Genomic DNA, 14,350 nt, shown 5'->3' on the forward strand with positions numbered 1-14,350 from the left:
TTTTGGTAAAATGGCCAATTTTGCTATGTTAATCCTAAGGATTGATCCATGAGCAAGGGAAATGTTCCCACTTCCATTTTTTTCTTCATAGACTTAAAGTTCTTGTCATACATGTCTTTCACTTGCTTGGTTAGAATTACAGCAAGATATTTCATTTTATTTGTGTCTATTATGAAGGACATTGTTTCCATAATTCCTTTCCCAGCCTGTTATTTTTTTGTGTACAGAAGGAGTACTGATATGTTTTTTAAATTTAATTTTGTATCAACCACTTTGCTAAAGGTGTTCATCAGCTGTAGGAATTTCCTGGTAAAATTTGGGGGGGGCACTTGTGTATACTATCATATCATCTGTGATTAGCAATAGTTTGACTTCTTACTTTGTAGTTTATAACCCATTAAGTTCCTTTAGTTATCCTATTGCTTCAGCTAATTTTGTCTGTACAGCTGTCTTTTTACACATAAACTCACAAAAATTATTCCTCCATCAATTTTGATTCATACCTTTTCTGACTAGAACATCCTTCCTAACAGTGATGAAGTCTCAGGAGTAAAAGTATATCTTTTGATTTCCTTCTGATGTTAAAGTTTATTTCAAACATTTTGGTATTATTTTAATAGGCTTTCACTTTTGTAAGTTATTTGATCTTTCTCAATTCAAATTTAATAATATTTTTGTGTTTCTAATATTTTAAGTATAATACACTGTTAAAGTTCACATGCTAATCTCTCTCTGTGTCTCTTTTTCTGCTTTGGCATGTTTCAGGTTAGGATCTGGGACAGGATAAAGATTCCTTGTGCGCTTTATCACTTGGGTTACCATGCAACTTACCAGGAAGGATGATTGAAAGGAAAAAGAAGTGGGTAAGGGTGAGAAGGCCAATATTTATTTTCTAAGATTAGGGACTAGCTACACTTTTGCTAAGGAGTAAAACTAAAACTGATTACATTTTTTTTTTCACTCTAACAAAAATTTTAAAAAGCAGCTTCTAGTCAAAGCGGAGCTGAGATTAGTTCCTCTGAAGGAACAGGCTTCTGCCGAGACCTTCATAGTTAGGTCCTAAATCTACCACTTATTTGTGAATTCATAAGAAAAAGAAAGATGAAAGTAAACAAACAGCATCCATGCACATATGTTTGATGGAAAGGGTGAATAAAATTAAAATCTTAAAGTTCAGTTTTAACAAATTTTCACATTTACATATGACGACGATGTTGATTTTAGCTAGCATCTCCTCTGTAGAAACTGCAGCAAGCTCAGGGTGCTGGTTCCAAAGTATCCACACACATAGATAAATGATCAGACATATAGAACTGTTCATATTCCTAAACACATTACATGGATAATATAAATGGGGCTCTTATGTACAAAAAAAAAGGCATACCCTCATGTAAAACATGTACATGATACAAACAGATGGATATATTTACGTATATAATACTTCTGGATAAATCAAATTCTAGCAGGCTTCAACCTAACAGGCTTCTACACAATACTTTTCTACCACCGGGCTTCAACCTTCATTTATTGTCTGGTTATTATATTATATGTCCCAGGCATTTAAGGCTGCTAGGAAGCAGAATGCTATGGTTTATTCATTATATGTTGCTTTTATCTCTATGTCAGCATATTGGCCATCACCAAGAAGCTGGTCCTTAGAAATACCAACACCTCTGGCTCTATTTTTTGTGTAATATCTCTCTAGCCTGTTTTCTCCACCATGATAGCCATTGCAATCATGACCCAGGTTGTAATATTGCCTTTGCCATATCCTCCCAGTCTTTTGGCATTACTCTACTTCTGATTGACCAGGAAGTCAGCATTTGTTTTACAAATGGTGAATGCATTCCAAAATTCGTGATACTTTCCTTAAATTTCCTCAGATCTAGCACTTCCACAAAGCACAATTCAGCTTTATGACAATCATGTGGATGATCACCATCTGCTGGTCTCTGCTGTATACTGACTGGGTTAGTTAACTTTGGTTTCTAACTACTTTTGTTTGGCTTTCTTATTTTTATCATTTGCCTCTGCCTGAGCATTTTCTTTATTTAGTATTATAAACTCTTCTCTTAAGGTCTGAACCCGTATTTCATACCTATCTCTCAGTTGTTTCATTACTCAAGTGAACAAATATGCCAAGTATACCATGAATGGAAAAACAGGAAATATGGAAAGCCCAAATGACTCCTCCATAATATCATACATAACCAACAAATGAACACAAATGTACTCAGAGAGATAAAGTGGCCAATGAATACATCAGAAAGTAAAGAGGTGAATAACCCAAAGGAAGATGAAAACAAACAGTGAATTTGACTGGGCATTGAGACAAGAATTAACAGTGCACAGGAGAACTTGGATGAGGGATCAAAAAGAGGAATACAAATAAAACATTCAGTACCAAAAACAACAAATCCTATGACAAAATTCAGATTCTAGAGGAGAAGGACAAATGTTTTTTTTTATTTTTTTTATTTATTTTTTATATCATTTATTTATTTATTTTATTTTTTTTATCAGTTACATTTTATTAACTCTGTATCCCAGCCGTGTCCCGATCCCTCATTCCCTCCCAGTCCCTCCCTCCCTCCCTCCCTCCCTCATCTCCACCGTGCCCCTTTCCAAGTCCACTGATGGGGGGGACCTCCTCCCCATTCATCTGATCCTGTTTTATCAGGTATGAGAAGGACAAATGTTAATATTGGAAATGAAAACTTCTAAGACCCCAATCACACCACAAGGCACTGTTTCAAGCAGAACTAAGTAGACAACAGAATATCATGCATGAAGGACATGACTTTCAGAGGACTGCATTAAAGTATCAGTGAGAAATAAATAAGCCATAACTATGACCACAGTGTCCAAACTCTGAGACACTTTAAAGAAACTAATGCCAGAGAATGTGAAACAGTAGATGCTCAGATTTGTATTAAGGAGGTGGGGATACTCAACTTCATTTTAGCTGAAAATTGCCAAATCTGGGGAAATAAACATTCAAGCAAAAAGATGCTTAAATGCCCAAATAAAGGTGCACAGAGTAGAAAATTACCTTGATGTATTAGAGTCAATGTGTCAAAAATATATAAGCCTGATCATGGAATTCTACAGTGGAGCAAACATAAAAGGTGGTGGATTCTCTCATTGATTTCTTCCTCTCTGGACATAAAAGGAAGAGAAATATAAATATTTGTAGATGTGTAATGAAGGAGGACAGTTTGAAACTGTCTTTTACATTTCTCTATAAGTAGTTGAATATTTTCAAAGAAATTACATGTTCACAGAAAAACAGGTACTGTCTTGTAGCCACAACACCCACTGTACATTCACAAAGTACTCACAGAAAGACTTTCCATAGAAGACTTGGTTCACTGTCAAAAATATTCATGAATTTGATGGGTGCTTCTACTGTGGTGTAAATGGGGATAAATGCACCTAGGATTACATCTGCCTTCATGTATGTGTTCGGCTGCTGCCAGTACTCAATACAGCTGTGGTGAGACCCCTCCATTGATGTAAATGGAGACTGCAGGAGTAGTAAGAGACATAGCAAAGGAAAGGATATGTCAGGGTCTTCAAAACACAGAGACAATGCACTACATCTATGTTGATCCAAGGAGATTATTTGCTTCAGTCATGCAGCAGGCTCAGACCTCAACCTTGTCCAAGACCTCAACCTTTGTATGCTACAGCTGCTTCCTACTGTTACTTCAGGTTCTTAGTCTGTGCAAAACCAAGGGTTCTCTTGACAAACCCACTCACAAACTGAAGCAAAGTCCAGACATTAGAATGTGGGTCACAGTGCTGAGATATTTCTTTAAGTGTAACCAGAGTCACTCTGAATTTTCTGGCTTTTCATTGTTCTATTTTCCTCTCATACTTGTGTTCTGGGAATCCCATAGCCCTGGGGTTCTGCAGCTGCATCCTCAATGTGGGTGAAAAACATGTTTGGTTCTTTCTTTCTTCCCCAACCTGCATGATTTCATCATGGTCCACAGTGACTTTGGAGAGTCCCATAGTCTGAAACAGAATTGTAGCTCATCTAAAACTAGCTTTATTGTTTTGGATTGCTGTTGTTAAAGGTGGTTTGAACAGGTGATTTTAAAATATAGCTGTATTCCACAAAACTGCACTTAAAATATTTCAAGATTGGCAACTGGTGGTGTCAGTCTCTTGTTTCTGCCATTCAAAAACAAAATAGCCATGTATCTATCTTGACTTCCTGATTTGTTTTCTTCTCTTTTCACCAATAATTATAACTTTTTTTTTAAAGTAAAGATATTACATTAAGTAAAGACATTACATGATCATTTTCTATATCACCCATTCATAATATTAAGATACTCAAGTATTCATCTCACAATCTGTGCTCTGCTAATAGCACACTCATGTACTCCACAATTAGATTTTTTAAATAAATCCAGTGTTGAATTTTGAAGCACCGAAACAATTCAAAAAGTCACAAAAGTCCAGGAAAACATGATCTTTATTTGAATTATGCATCAAAAACTGACCAGTCTGGGACAAAACACAAATTTGTGTACTGACTGATTTTCTAAACATTCCTCATAGTAAATATGCAAGCAGATGACAAAAATCTTACTGCATTCAGGCCACTGATCAATTAGGGCCTCAGAACAGACTTTGTAGCTGAACTACAATGTTAAAGTAAAATTGTACAGCACAGCATTTTTTTATTGGATTAAAATACAAATCAAGCGGGAGCAGGGAAGGCTGTAACATTTTCCAGTCATATTTTGACAGAGAGCTTTGATCAAGGAAATAAACATTGGTGACTGAGCCCTATCCAGGACACATACTTTCTGAGTTCTTGACTAAGCTTTTGCAATCACATCCCCTCCTGGCCTTACAGGAACTAAGAGGGGAAAAGCTGTTCATAATCAATTTAAGTCATGACAAGCAACACATTTACAACTTATGTGCCTCAGTTTAGATGATCAGCAACTTCCCTCTTTACTTTCTTTACCTATTAACAGGTAACACCTGAAGAAGAAGGTTAAGAGTTGGGTCTGGGGCCTGGGAACGTGAACTCAATTTTCACCCTGCCAGTAAAAAGCAGGTTGTTCCTGAGATGGCTTGACTCTTTCAACCATCTACTAACAACTAAAAAGAATAATACTTTACTTCTATACTTTTTCTGCTATTCTTTAATACTGCTTATCATAATTATGCTGGATATAATTTCATGGTTATATTATATATTATTGTTACTATAATACAAACAAAATTTTGAAATGTTACTTACATAAAAACAGTTTATGAAAAAGTGGCCATGAATTTTTAAAAGACCAAAAAGTGTTTTCAGGAGGCTTTGAAGGGAGGAAAGTGAAAGAAAAATGATTTATTTATAATTTTAATATATAAATAATACATGAATAAATAAAAGAGCCATGCCCAAAGGATCATCAAATGACAGGAAAGTCACTGACATGGGCAGGCAGTGGTTTCTCTCAGGGTTTGGGTACTCTTGACTCTGGCCAGGGTTAGGGTTAGGATTGATGCAATCCTGCTGATCACTGGGGAGGAAGACAATCAACATTTCAGCTTGTGTTCTTATTTACTAACTGAACATTTAATTCATCAGTGTGATTTTCTATGATATGTGTAGCCTGACATATTCTGCTTCATGATAGTGCCAATATCATGAACTTTTTATGAGTCCAAAATAGCAATATTTTGACTTCTTCCTCGCTGATTTGTATGCCCTTGATCCCCTTTAGTTGATCTCCTTTAGTTTCATGAGGTCCCATTTAATAGTTGTTGATCTTAGAGACTGAGCATTTGATAATCTATTTAGGAACTTGTCTCCTGTGCTAATGAATTCAAGGCTCTTCCCCACTTTCTCTTCTAACATATTTAGTGTATCTGCTGTTATAGTGAGGTCTTTGATCTACTTGGGTTTCAGATTTTTTGCAGAGAAATAAATATGATCTATTTCATTTTTCTACAAACAGAAAAACAGCTAGACCAGCACCATTTGTTGAAGATGCTGTCTTTTTTTTAATTGTGTGGTTTTGGCTTCTGTCAAAAATCAGTTGACCAAAGGTATGTGTGTTTATTTCTGCATCTTTGATTCAAGTCCATTGATCAATCATCCTATCTCTATCGCAGTACCACACAGTTTTTATTACTGTTGCTTTGTAGTATAGCTTGAAGTCAGGGATGGAGATAACTCTAGGGGTTCTATTATTGTATAGGATTGTTTAAGCTATTCTGTTTTTTTTTTTTTTCTTCCATATGAAGATTAGAATTGTTCTTTCAAGGTCTGTAAAGATCTGAGTTGGCATTTTGATGGTGATTGCATTGAATCTGTAGAATGACTTTGGTAAGATGGCCATTTTTACTGTGTTAATCCTCTGGATCCAGGAGCATGGGAGATTTTTCTATTTTCTGATATCTTATTCAGTTTCTTCAGACACTTGAAGTTCTGTTCAAACAGGTCTTTCACTTGTTTGGTCGCAGTCATACCAAGATACTTTATAGTATTTGTGACTATTGTGAATGGTGTAGTTTCCCTAATTTCTTCCTCAGCTCATTTCTCGCTTGGGTACAGGAAGGCTACTGAAGTTTTTTTAATTAATCCTGTATCAGCTACTTTGCTGAAGCTGTTTATCAGCTGTAGAAGTTCTCTGGTGGCATGTTTGAGGTCACTGACATACATTACCATTTCATCTGCTAATAGCAATATTTTGACTTATTCCATGCTCATTTCTATGCCCTTGACCTCCCTTAGTTGTCTTGTTGTTATAGATAGAACTTCAACTACTATTTTGAAGAGGCATGGAGAGAGTAGTTATCCTACTTTTGTCCCTGATCTTACTGAAATCACTTTTGAGTTTTTCTGCATTTACTTTGATGCTTGCAATCAGCTTACTGTATATAGCCTTTATTAAGTTTAAATACAGACCTTGTGTCCCTGATCTCTCTAAAACTTTCATTATGAAGGGATGTTGGATTTTTGTTAAAGGCACTTTATGCATCTAATGAGATATTAATGTGATTTTTTTCTTTGAGTTTGTTTACATGGTGGATTACATTGATGAAATTTTGTGTAATGAACGATCCCTGCATCCCTCGGATGATGCCTACTTGGTCATGTTGGATGATGTATAGTATGTGTTCTTGGGTTCAGTTTGTGAGTATTTTAATGAGTATTTCTGCATCGATGTTCATGCATGAAAGTGGTCTGAAATTATCATTCTTTGTTGAGTCTGTGTGGTTTAGGTAACAGGGTGATTGTGGCTTCTTAGAATGAATTTGGCAATTTTGCTTCTCTTTCTATTTTGCAGAATACTTTTCAGAGTGTTGGTATTAGCTCTTCTTTGAATATCTGCTAGAATTCTGCTCTAAAACTGTCTGGACCTGGGAATTTTTTTTGGGGGGGTGGGAGATGTTGATGACACCTTCTATTTCCATAGTGGTTATAGGACTTTTAAAACTGTTTTCTGATCTTGATTTAGCTTTGGTATGTGAAATCTATCAAAAAATTATTTGTTTCCTTATCCCAATTTGTGGAATACAGGCTTTTGAAGTAGGACCTAATGGTTTTTTCTATTTCTTTATAATTTGTTATGTTACTCTTTCTGTTTCTGATTTTGTTAATTTGGATACTCTCCCTCTGCCTTTCAGTTAGTTTGGCTAAGAATTTGTCTATCTTGTTGATTTTCTTAAAGAACTAATGGTTGGTTTTATTGATTCTTTGTACCAGTCTCTGTTTCTAATATATTGATTGTAACCCTGAGTTTGAATATTTTCAGTCCACTACTGCTCCTTGGTGTGTTTGCTTTCCATGAAAGCTGTTTGAGAACTTTCAACAGTGCTACTACATTACTCATACAGGATCTCTCCAATTTTATTATGAAGGCACTAAATTCTATAAGCTTTTCTCTTACTACTGTGTTCATTGTGTCTCATAAGTGTGGGTTTGTTGTGTCTTCATTTTCATTGAAAACTAGAAAGTCTTTCTTTTTTTGTTTCTTTCCTAACCCAGTAGTTACTGAGTAGAGTTGTTCAATTTCCAAGATTTTTTTAGGCTTTCTGTTGTTTCTCTTGTTGTCAAAGTCCAGATTTAATCCATGGTTGTCTGAAAGGATTCAGATGTTATTTCAATCTTCTTATATCTGCTAAGGCTTGCTTTGTGACTGAATATATGTTCAGTTTTAGAGAAGAATCCATGAACTGCTGAGAAATGTTCTGTAGATATCTTTTGGTCCATTTGATTAATGATATCTATTAGATTCTTTATTTCCACATTTAGTTTCTGTCTTGATGATCTGCCCATTGAACATAAGGATATGTTCATTATCCTTAGTCACCAGGAAAATGGAAATCAAAAGTTGTTTGAGATATAGTCTAAAAAGAGTCACAATGGCTAATAATACTCATACATTGCTGGGAGGACAAACATGTTTAGCCACTAAGGATACATTTGGGGCTGTTCCTCACCAGGATTTGCTTTGCACCAAGAACCAGCTATACCACTCTTCGGCATACATCTAAAGGATGCTTCATTCTACCACAGAGAGATTTGTTCAAACATCTTTATGTCTGCTCTAATCAACATGTCCAGAAATTGGATATAACACAGATGTCCATCAACAGAAGAATAATTAAAGAAAATATAGTACATTTACACAACAAAATATTACTCAGTCATTTGACAAAGTACATTGACAAAGTAAGTCAAGTAATTTGTACAATGACAAAGTAATGTACATTGTACATTGACAAAATAAGTCAAGTAATTTCAAAGTAAATGTGTATTTACAGGTAAACTAGAAAAAATCAGTCTGGGTATAGTAATACAAGTTCAAAAATACAAATATGTCATGTATGTACTGACATGTTAACATTATTTGTAAAGTGAATAATAAGCATGCTACAGCACATAAAACATGTAGTATACAAAAAGAATAAGAGACTAGGATTCAAGAAGAACCAAATGGATCTCCAGAGGATAGGGTAATAAAATATTTATTTATAGATAGAAGCTGTGCTCAAAAAAGAGAATAAGTTGGAAGTAGGGAGGAAAGAGGGTAATATGGGAGGTAATACAAGGAAACACAGATAAAATTAAATGTCATCTGAATGTTACTGTTGTAACCTAATCCAGGAGAAGCTTCCTAAAGTATACATATCTGAAAGTGATTTAATGAAATATTATGAGTGAATACTAGCAGGATTTCACTTGTCATCAAATGAAGATTCCAATACTGGTAATGGGTAATATCTACTTGAGGTGTTGGCCAAAGGAGTCTTATTGGAATGCTCAAAGAGTGCAAACTTCTGTCAAGATTATAGGTTGCTCTCCACAAATTGACTGTAAGGCCCTACACTTACACAACTCAATGAACATAGAGAAATCAAGTTGGTGCATACATAGAAATTTCACTATATGTGTGTTTCTCTATATCCATAAAGACAGACAGACAGACAGATAGATAGATAAATAGATAGATAGATAGATAGATAGATAGATAGATAGATAGATAGATAATAGATAGGGAGAGATAGATATAATTTGTGTGTATAATCTGTATATATTTTTAAAATTCCAGTAACCAAAATTTTGTACGATTGTGCATAGAAGACATCAATTAATTATTTTGTTTATTTGTTTATATATTAATCAATCACAACATCATTTTCCCATTAAAGCCTCTTGTAATTTTTGCTATTTGGAAAATCATGGCCATGTTTTCATGAATGCATTTTTCATAAGTGAGATATCATGTTTTGATTTGCATTATATTGTATATATTGGATTATAATACCAATAATATATAAGAATACAATAAAATTATATCAATTGTATTAATAATAAACAGTAATGCAGGAAAGTAGAAAGAGCATAGAGATGAAGTATTATTTTGTTGTTGTTGTTAAAAGACAGTTGCCTGATTCCAGGCATCTTAGGACTTCTGCTACAAGACTCAAAACTGAGTTCATACTCACAGGCCCAAGAACCTTATCCTATCCTGATTCTTCATGTGTTTCATGTTTGTCTGTTAATCAGGAAAAAATGTAAAGAGGGAAGTTGCTGATCATCTAAACTAAGGCACAAAATTTGTAAATGTTTTGCCTGTCATGACTTAAATTGATTATGAGTAGCTTTCCTCCTCTTTTGTTTATCTATAATTCTGAATTTGGTGCCAGATGTCCAGGAGAAGATTTGAATGCAAAAGCTGAGTTGAGAACCCTGAGCCCAAGTGTCCTCGATAAGGCAGCGTCACTAGTGTTTCCTTTCTTGATCAAAACCTCGTGTCAAAGTATGATTAGAAAATTTTACAATTCACTCTCCTCCAAGTTGACTTGTGATTCCATCCTGTAAAAATGCTGTACAATTTCACTTTAAGGGTGTAGTTCAGCTCTCAAATCTGTTCTGAGGAACTGACCAATCATTAGCAGCCTGAGTACAATAAGATTTTGTCATTTGCTTAAATATTTATACTAAGGTGAATGTTTAGAGAATTAGTCAGTGCCCAGTTCTGCACTATTGTCCCTGACTGGTCAGTTTTTGCCTCCTAATTCAAATAAAGATCTTGCTTTAATGGAGTTTTGCAACTTCTTGGATTGTTTTGGTATTTCTGACCCCAACATTGTATTTTATTGAAAAATGTAATTGTAGAATGGCTGGTACAGAGTGTAATAATGGCAAAACACGACTGTGAGACTAAGGCTTGAAAATCTGAATACTATGAAAGGGTGAGGTAGAAAAGTACCATCTATACTTGAGTGTAATATACTTACTCTTTTTTTTTACAATATTATTATTATAGCTGCAAGGATGTTAAGATAGATACAAGGCTAATGTGATTCTGGATGATGGATACTAAAAACTGGCATCACCAGTTCCTCCTCTTAAAAAAAATCACTGAATTTAATATTATAAGTGTGTGCTTTGTGGAATGCAGCTAAGGCTTTTTTAAAACCACCTGTTCTACTTTCATGACTTTGTCATTATTATTATTATTATTATTATTATTATTATTATTATTATTATTTACAGTTTATTTCACTTTTTATCCCAGCTTTAGCCCCCCTCCTTTTTTTCCTCCCTGTCCCACCCTCCACCACTCCTACCCCCAATGTCCCTCCCCTGTCCACTGAAAGGAGATTTACTCCTTCCCTATTACCTGACCCTAGCCTATCAGGTCTCACCAGGACAGACTGGATCCTCTTTTCCTGTGGCTTAGTAAAGCCATCATGACTGGGAGAAGTGATCAAAGAGCAGACAACTAAGTTCATGCCAGTGATTGCCCCTTCTCCCATTACTAGGAGAAATCAAATGTTCAAACTACCTTTCACAACAGCAATCCAAAATAAACAAGCTGTTTTTTGATGACCTTCTATTTGTCTCAGACTATGGTGCTCTTCAAAGTCACTGTGGACCATGATGAAATCATACAGGTTGTTGAAGAAAGAAATAAAGAACCAAACATGTTTTTCACCCACATGGTGGAACCAGGTGCAGAGCCCTAGGGCTATGGGATTCCAAGACTACATGAATGAGAGGGAAACAGAAAAATAAAAAGACAGTAAATTCAGAACAAGTATGGCTACAGTGACAGACATATCTCAGTACTGTGACCCTCAGTTTTCTGGACTTTGCTACAGTGTTTTTACTGACGTGTCATGAGAAGCTTTGAGTATACACAGACTGAGAGCCTGAAGCAACAGTAGGAAGCAGCTGTAGCATACAAAGACTTCTCTGACACTGTTGAGGTTTGAGCCTGTTCCAGTACCTAAGCCAAGAATCTCCTTGGATCTGCTTCAATGCAGGGGACTGTTTCTGTGTAGTGAAGAGTCTGACATGTCCCTTCCTTTGCTTTTCTTCAGCCTCCTCCTGCGACCTGTGTATGTATCAATGAGTATGCCTCTGTTGATTTGTGGTCATTACTCAAAGCCCAACACCTACATGGAAGCAGATGTTAACCTCGCTGCATTTATCCCCATTTCCACCCCACTTGATCTACCTTACAACGTCCAGAACTTTTTTGACAGAGAACCAAGTCATCTATGGGAGGCTAACTGTGAGTACTTGCTTGAATGTCCTATGGTTTTTCTGTCTACAAGATAGTACATGACCTGCTAAACACATGTAATTCCATTGAGAATAATAAAGTAGATACAGAACAATGTGAAAAACAGTTTCACATTTTTTTTTCTGCTTCATGGTGCATCTGCAGAGATTTCCACTTCTCTTTGTTATGTTTCCAGTCAGAAAGAAATCAGGGATAGAATAAAACCAACTTTTGTGTCTGCCCCATGGTGTGATTCCATGGTCAGAGTTATATATATTTAAAACACTGACTCTAATATGTCAAGATAAGTTTCCATCTTCTCAGCTCTATTTGTCCATCTAAATGTCTTATGTTTGAATATCAGTTTCTTTCCAGAGAGTTGCAGAATTTCTGCTAAAGTGAACTTGAATATCCCTATGTTCCCAGTACAAATCTTAGAATTTTCAGTTTCATGCGTTATGTCTTTAGTATCATTAAAGTATCTCAGAGTTTAGATACTGTGGTCATACTTATGACTTTTTATTTATCATTGATATTATAATGCAGTGTTCTGAAAATCATGTCTTTCGTGCCCATATTCTGTCTTCTGCTTAGTAAGCTTTGCTGGAAACCGAGTGTTCCGTGATTTGATTTGATATGATTTTCATTTCCAACCTTTTCTTTTTGTCCTTCTCCTCTCCCAGAATCTAAATTTTGTCTTGTGATTTGTCTTATATGGTACTATTTCCTGGGTATTGCTGTTTATTCTATCCCTTATTCAAGTTCTCCTGGAGACTGTTGAATATTTTCTCTATGCCCAGTTAAATTCATTGCTTGGTTCTGTCTTATTTTCTGTTGTTCATCTCTTTACTTTCTGAAGTATTCATTTACCACTTTCTCTCTCTAAGAAACTGTGTGTTAGGTTGTTGGTTATTTATGATAAATTGGAGGAATCATTAAGCCTTTTCATATTCCTGTTTCTCTGTAGATGCTATAATTGGTAATTCTGTTCATTTGAACATCAGTTTCAGGATTAGAATGGTCACTTATTGAGAAGTGTCTTCTTGAAACCTCAATACATATTTCCTCTCTGAGCAGGAAAAAAACATAAAAACTTGTGATCCAGGCAGTTGTATTGTTATGGAATATTTGAATTAGAAAAAAAATACCTAATTTATTTTGTAAGTAAAGACCTCTTAGGAATGCTTTCACAAGATAGAGAAACCATAGTTCAGTAGCCCACTCCATCTGGAGAGAGAAGGAATCCTAACACAGGGGGAATGAAAGAGCCCATGCACAAATATAGACAAAAGATAGAAAAGACTGAATTGTTAATTGACAAAAGTCTTAATCTAGATTCTGTTTGACATGGATAGGTGGATGAAGTCTCAATTCCTTGAAGCATAAATCATAGTTTTTTAAAGTTTACATGAAGATATAAAAGTTTTAAATATATTAACATGACCACAATCTCTAATCCACACTGAAACCCCCATTGTAAGAAAAGAAAGTGTTTGTAAACACCAGGAGTAGACTCATGCTTTACAGCTAAAGCTTGAGCACCAAAAAGTATGGTTCTAGGCTAGAAAAAAAATGAAAAACCTTTCTTCTCTTTGAATATGCAATGAAAGATAAGTTTTCAGCACAATGAGAAGCACTGAAGTATATCTTCAGCAGGAATGGAAGGACATTAAAAAGTTTGATTCTGTAACTATGAGAGAGAAGCCAGTGCTATCACCTGAAGGTTTTCATAGCATATCAGGACTCCATTGATTCATATTTTAAAACTCTGAAGTTTTGAAATCTTTAAGTCTCATTTTCACATATTTTAAACCACTTCTCAGACATTTACACACCTTAAATCACTTTCTTAGACATTCAAAATTTCCATTAACTTTAAAGTGTTTGTTCCCCCTACAGGCATTCACCAGGAGACAAAGATGTCTGATTATTGGGAGAAATGATAGAGAAACAAGTTATTTTAAATTAAAGAACCATAAAAAGCAAACTTTTATGTATTAGTAGCTTCAGTTTGAATTTCATTTAAATCTAATTTTGTGATATTAGATTTTTCACAGCAAGGTAATGCCTTCTTCAGCAGGGAACCTAGGAGCTGTAGAAACAAATAAGGCCTGACTTTCATGTATGATACAGATGGACCGTGCAGATGCAGCCTTGTTTAGAGAAGCTGCCTAAGGTTTTATTACCTGTGCTAAATTTCTGTCCTGACAACTTGCTGTCAACACATCAAGAGATCTGAGAGGGGTAAAATTGACAGGGAGTATAATCCAATTGGCCTCTATATGAGTCAAAATGACAGACACTTA

Source organism: Meriones unguiculatus (genome assembly GCF_030254825.1).
Source record: "Meriones unguiculatus strain TT.TT164.6M chromosome 13 unlocalized genomic scaffold, Bangor_MerUng_6.1 Chr13_unordered_Scaffold_64, whole genome shotgun sequence".
In the NCBI taxonomy this organism is placed as follows: domain Eukaryota; kingdom Metazoa; phylum Chordata; class Mammalia; order Rodentia; family Muridae; genus Meriones; species Meriones unguiculatus.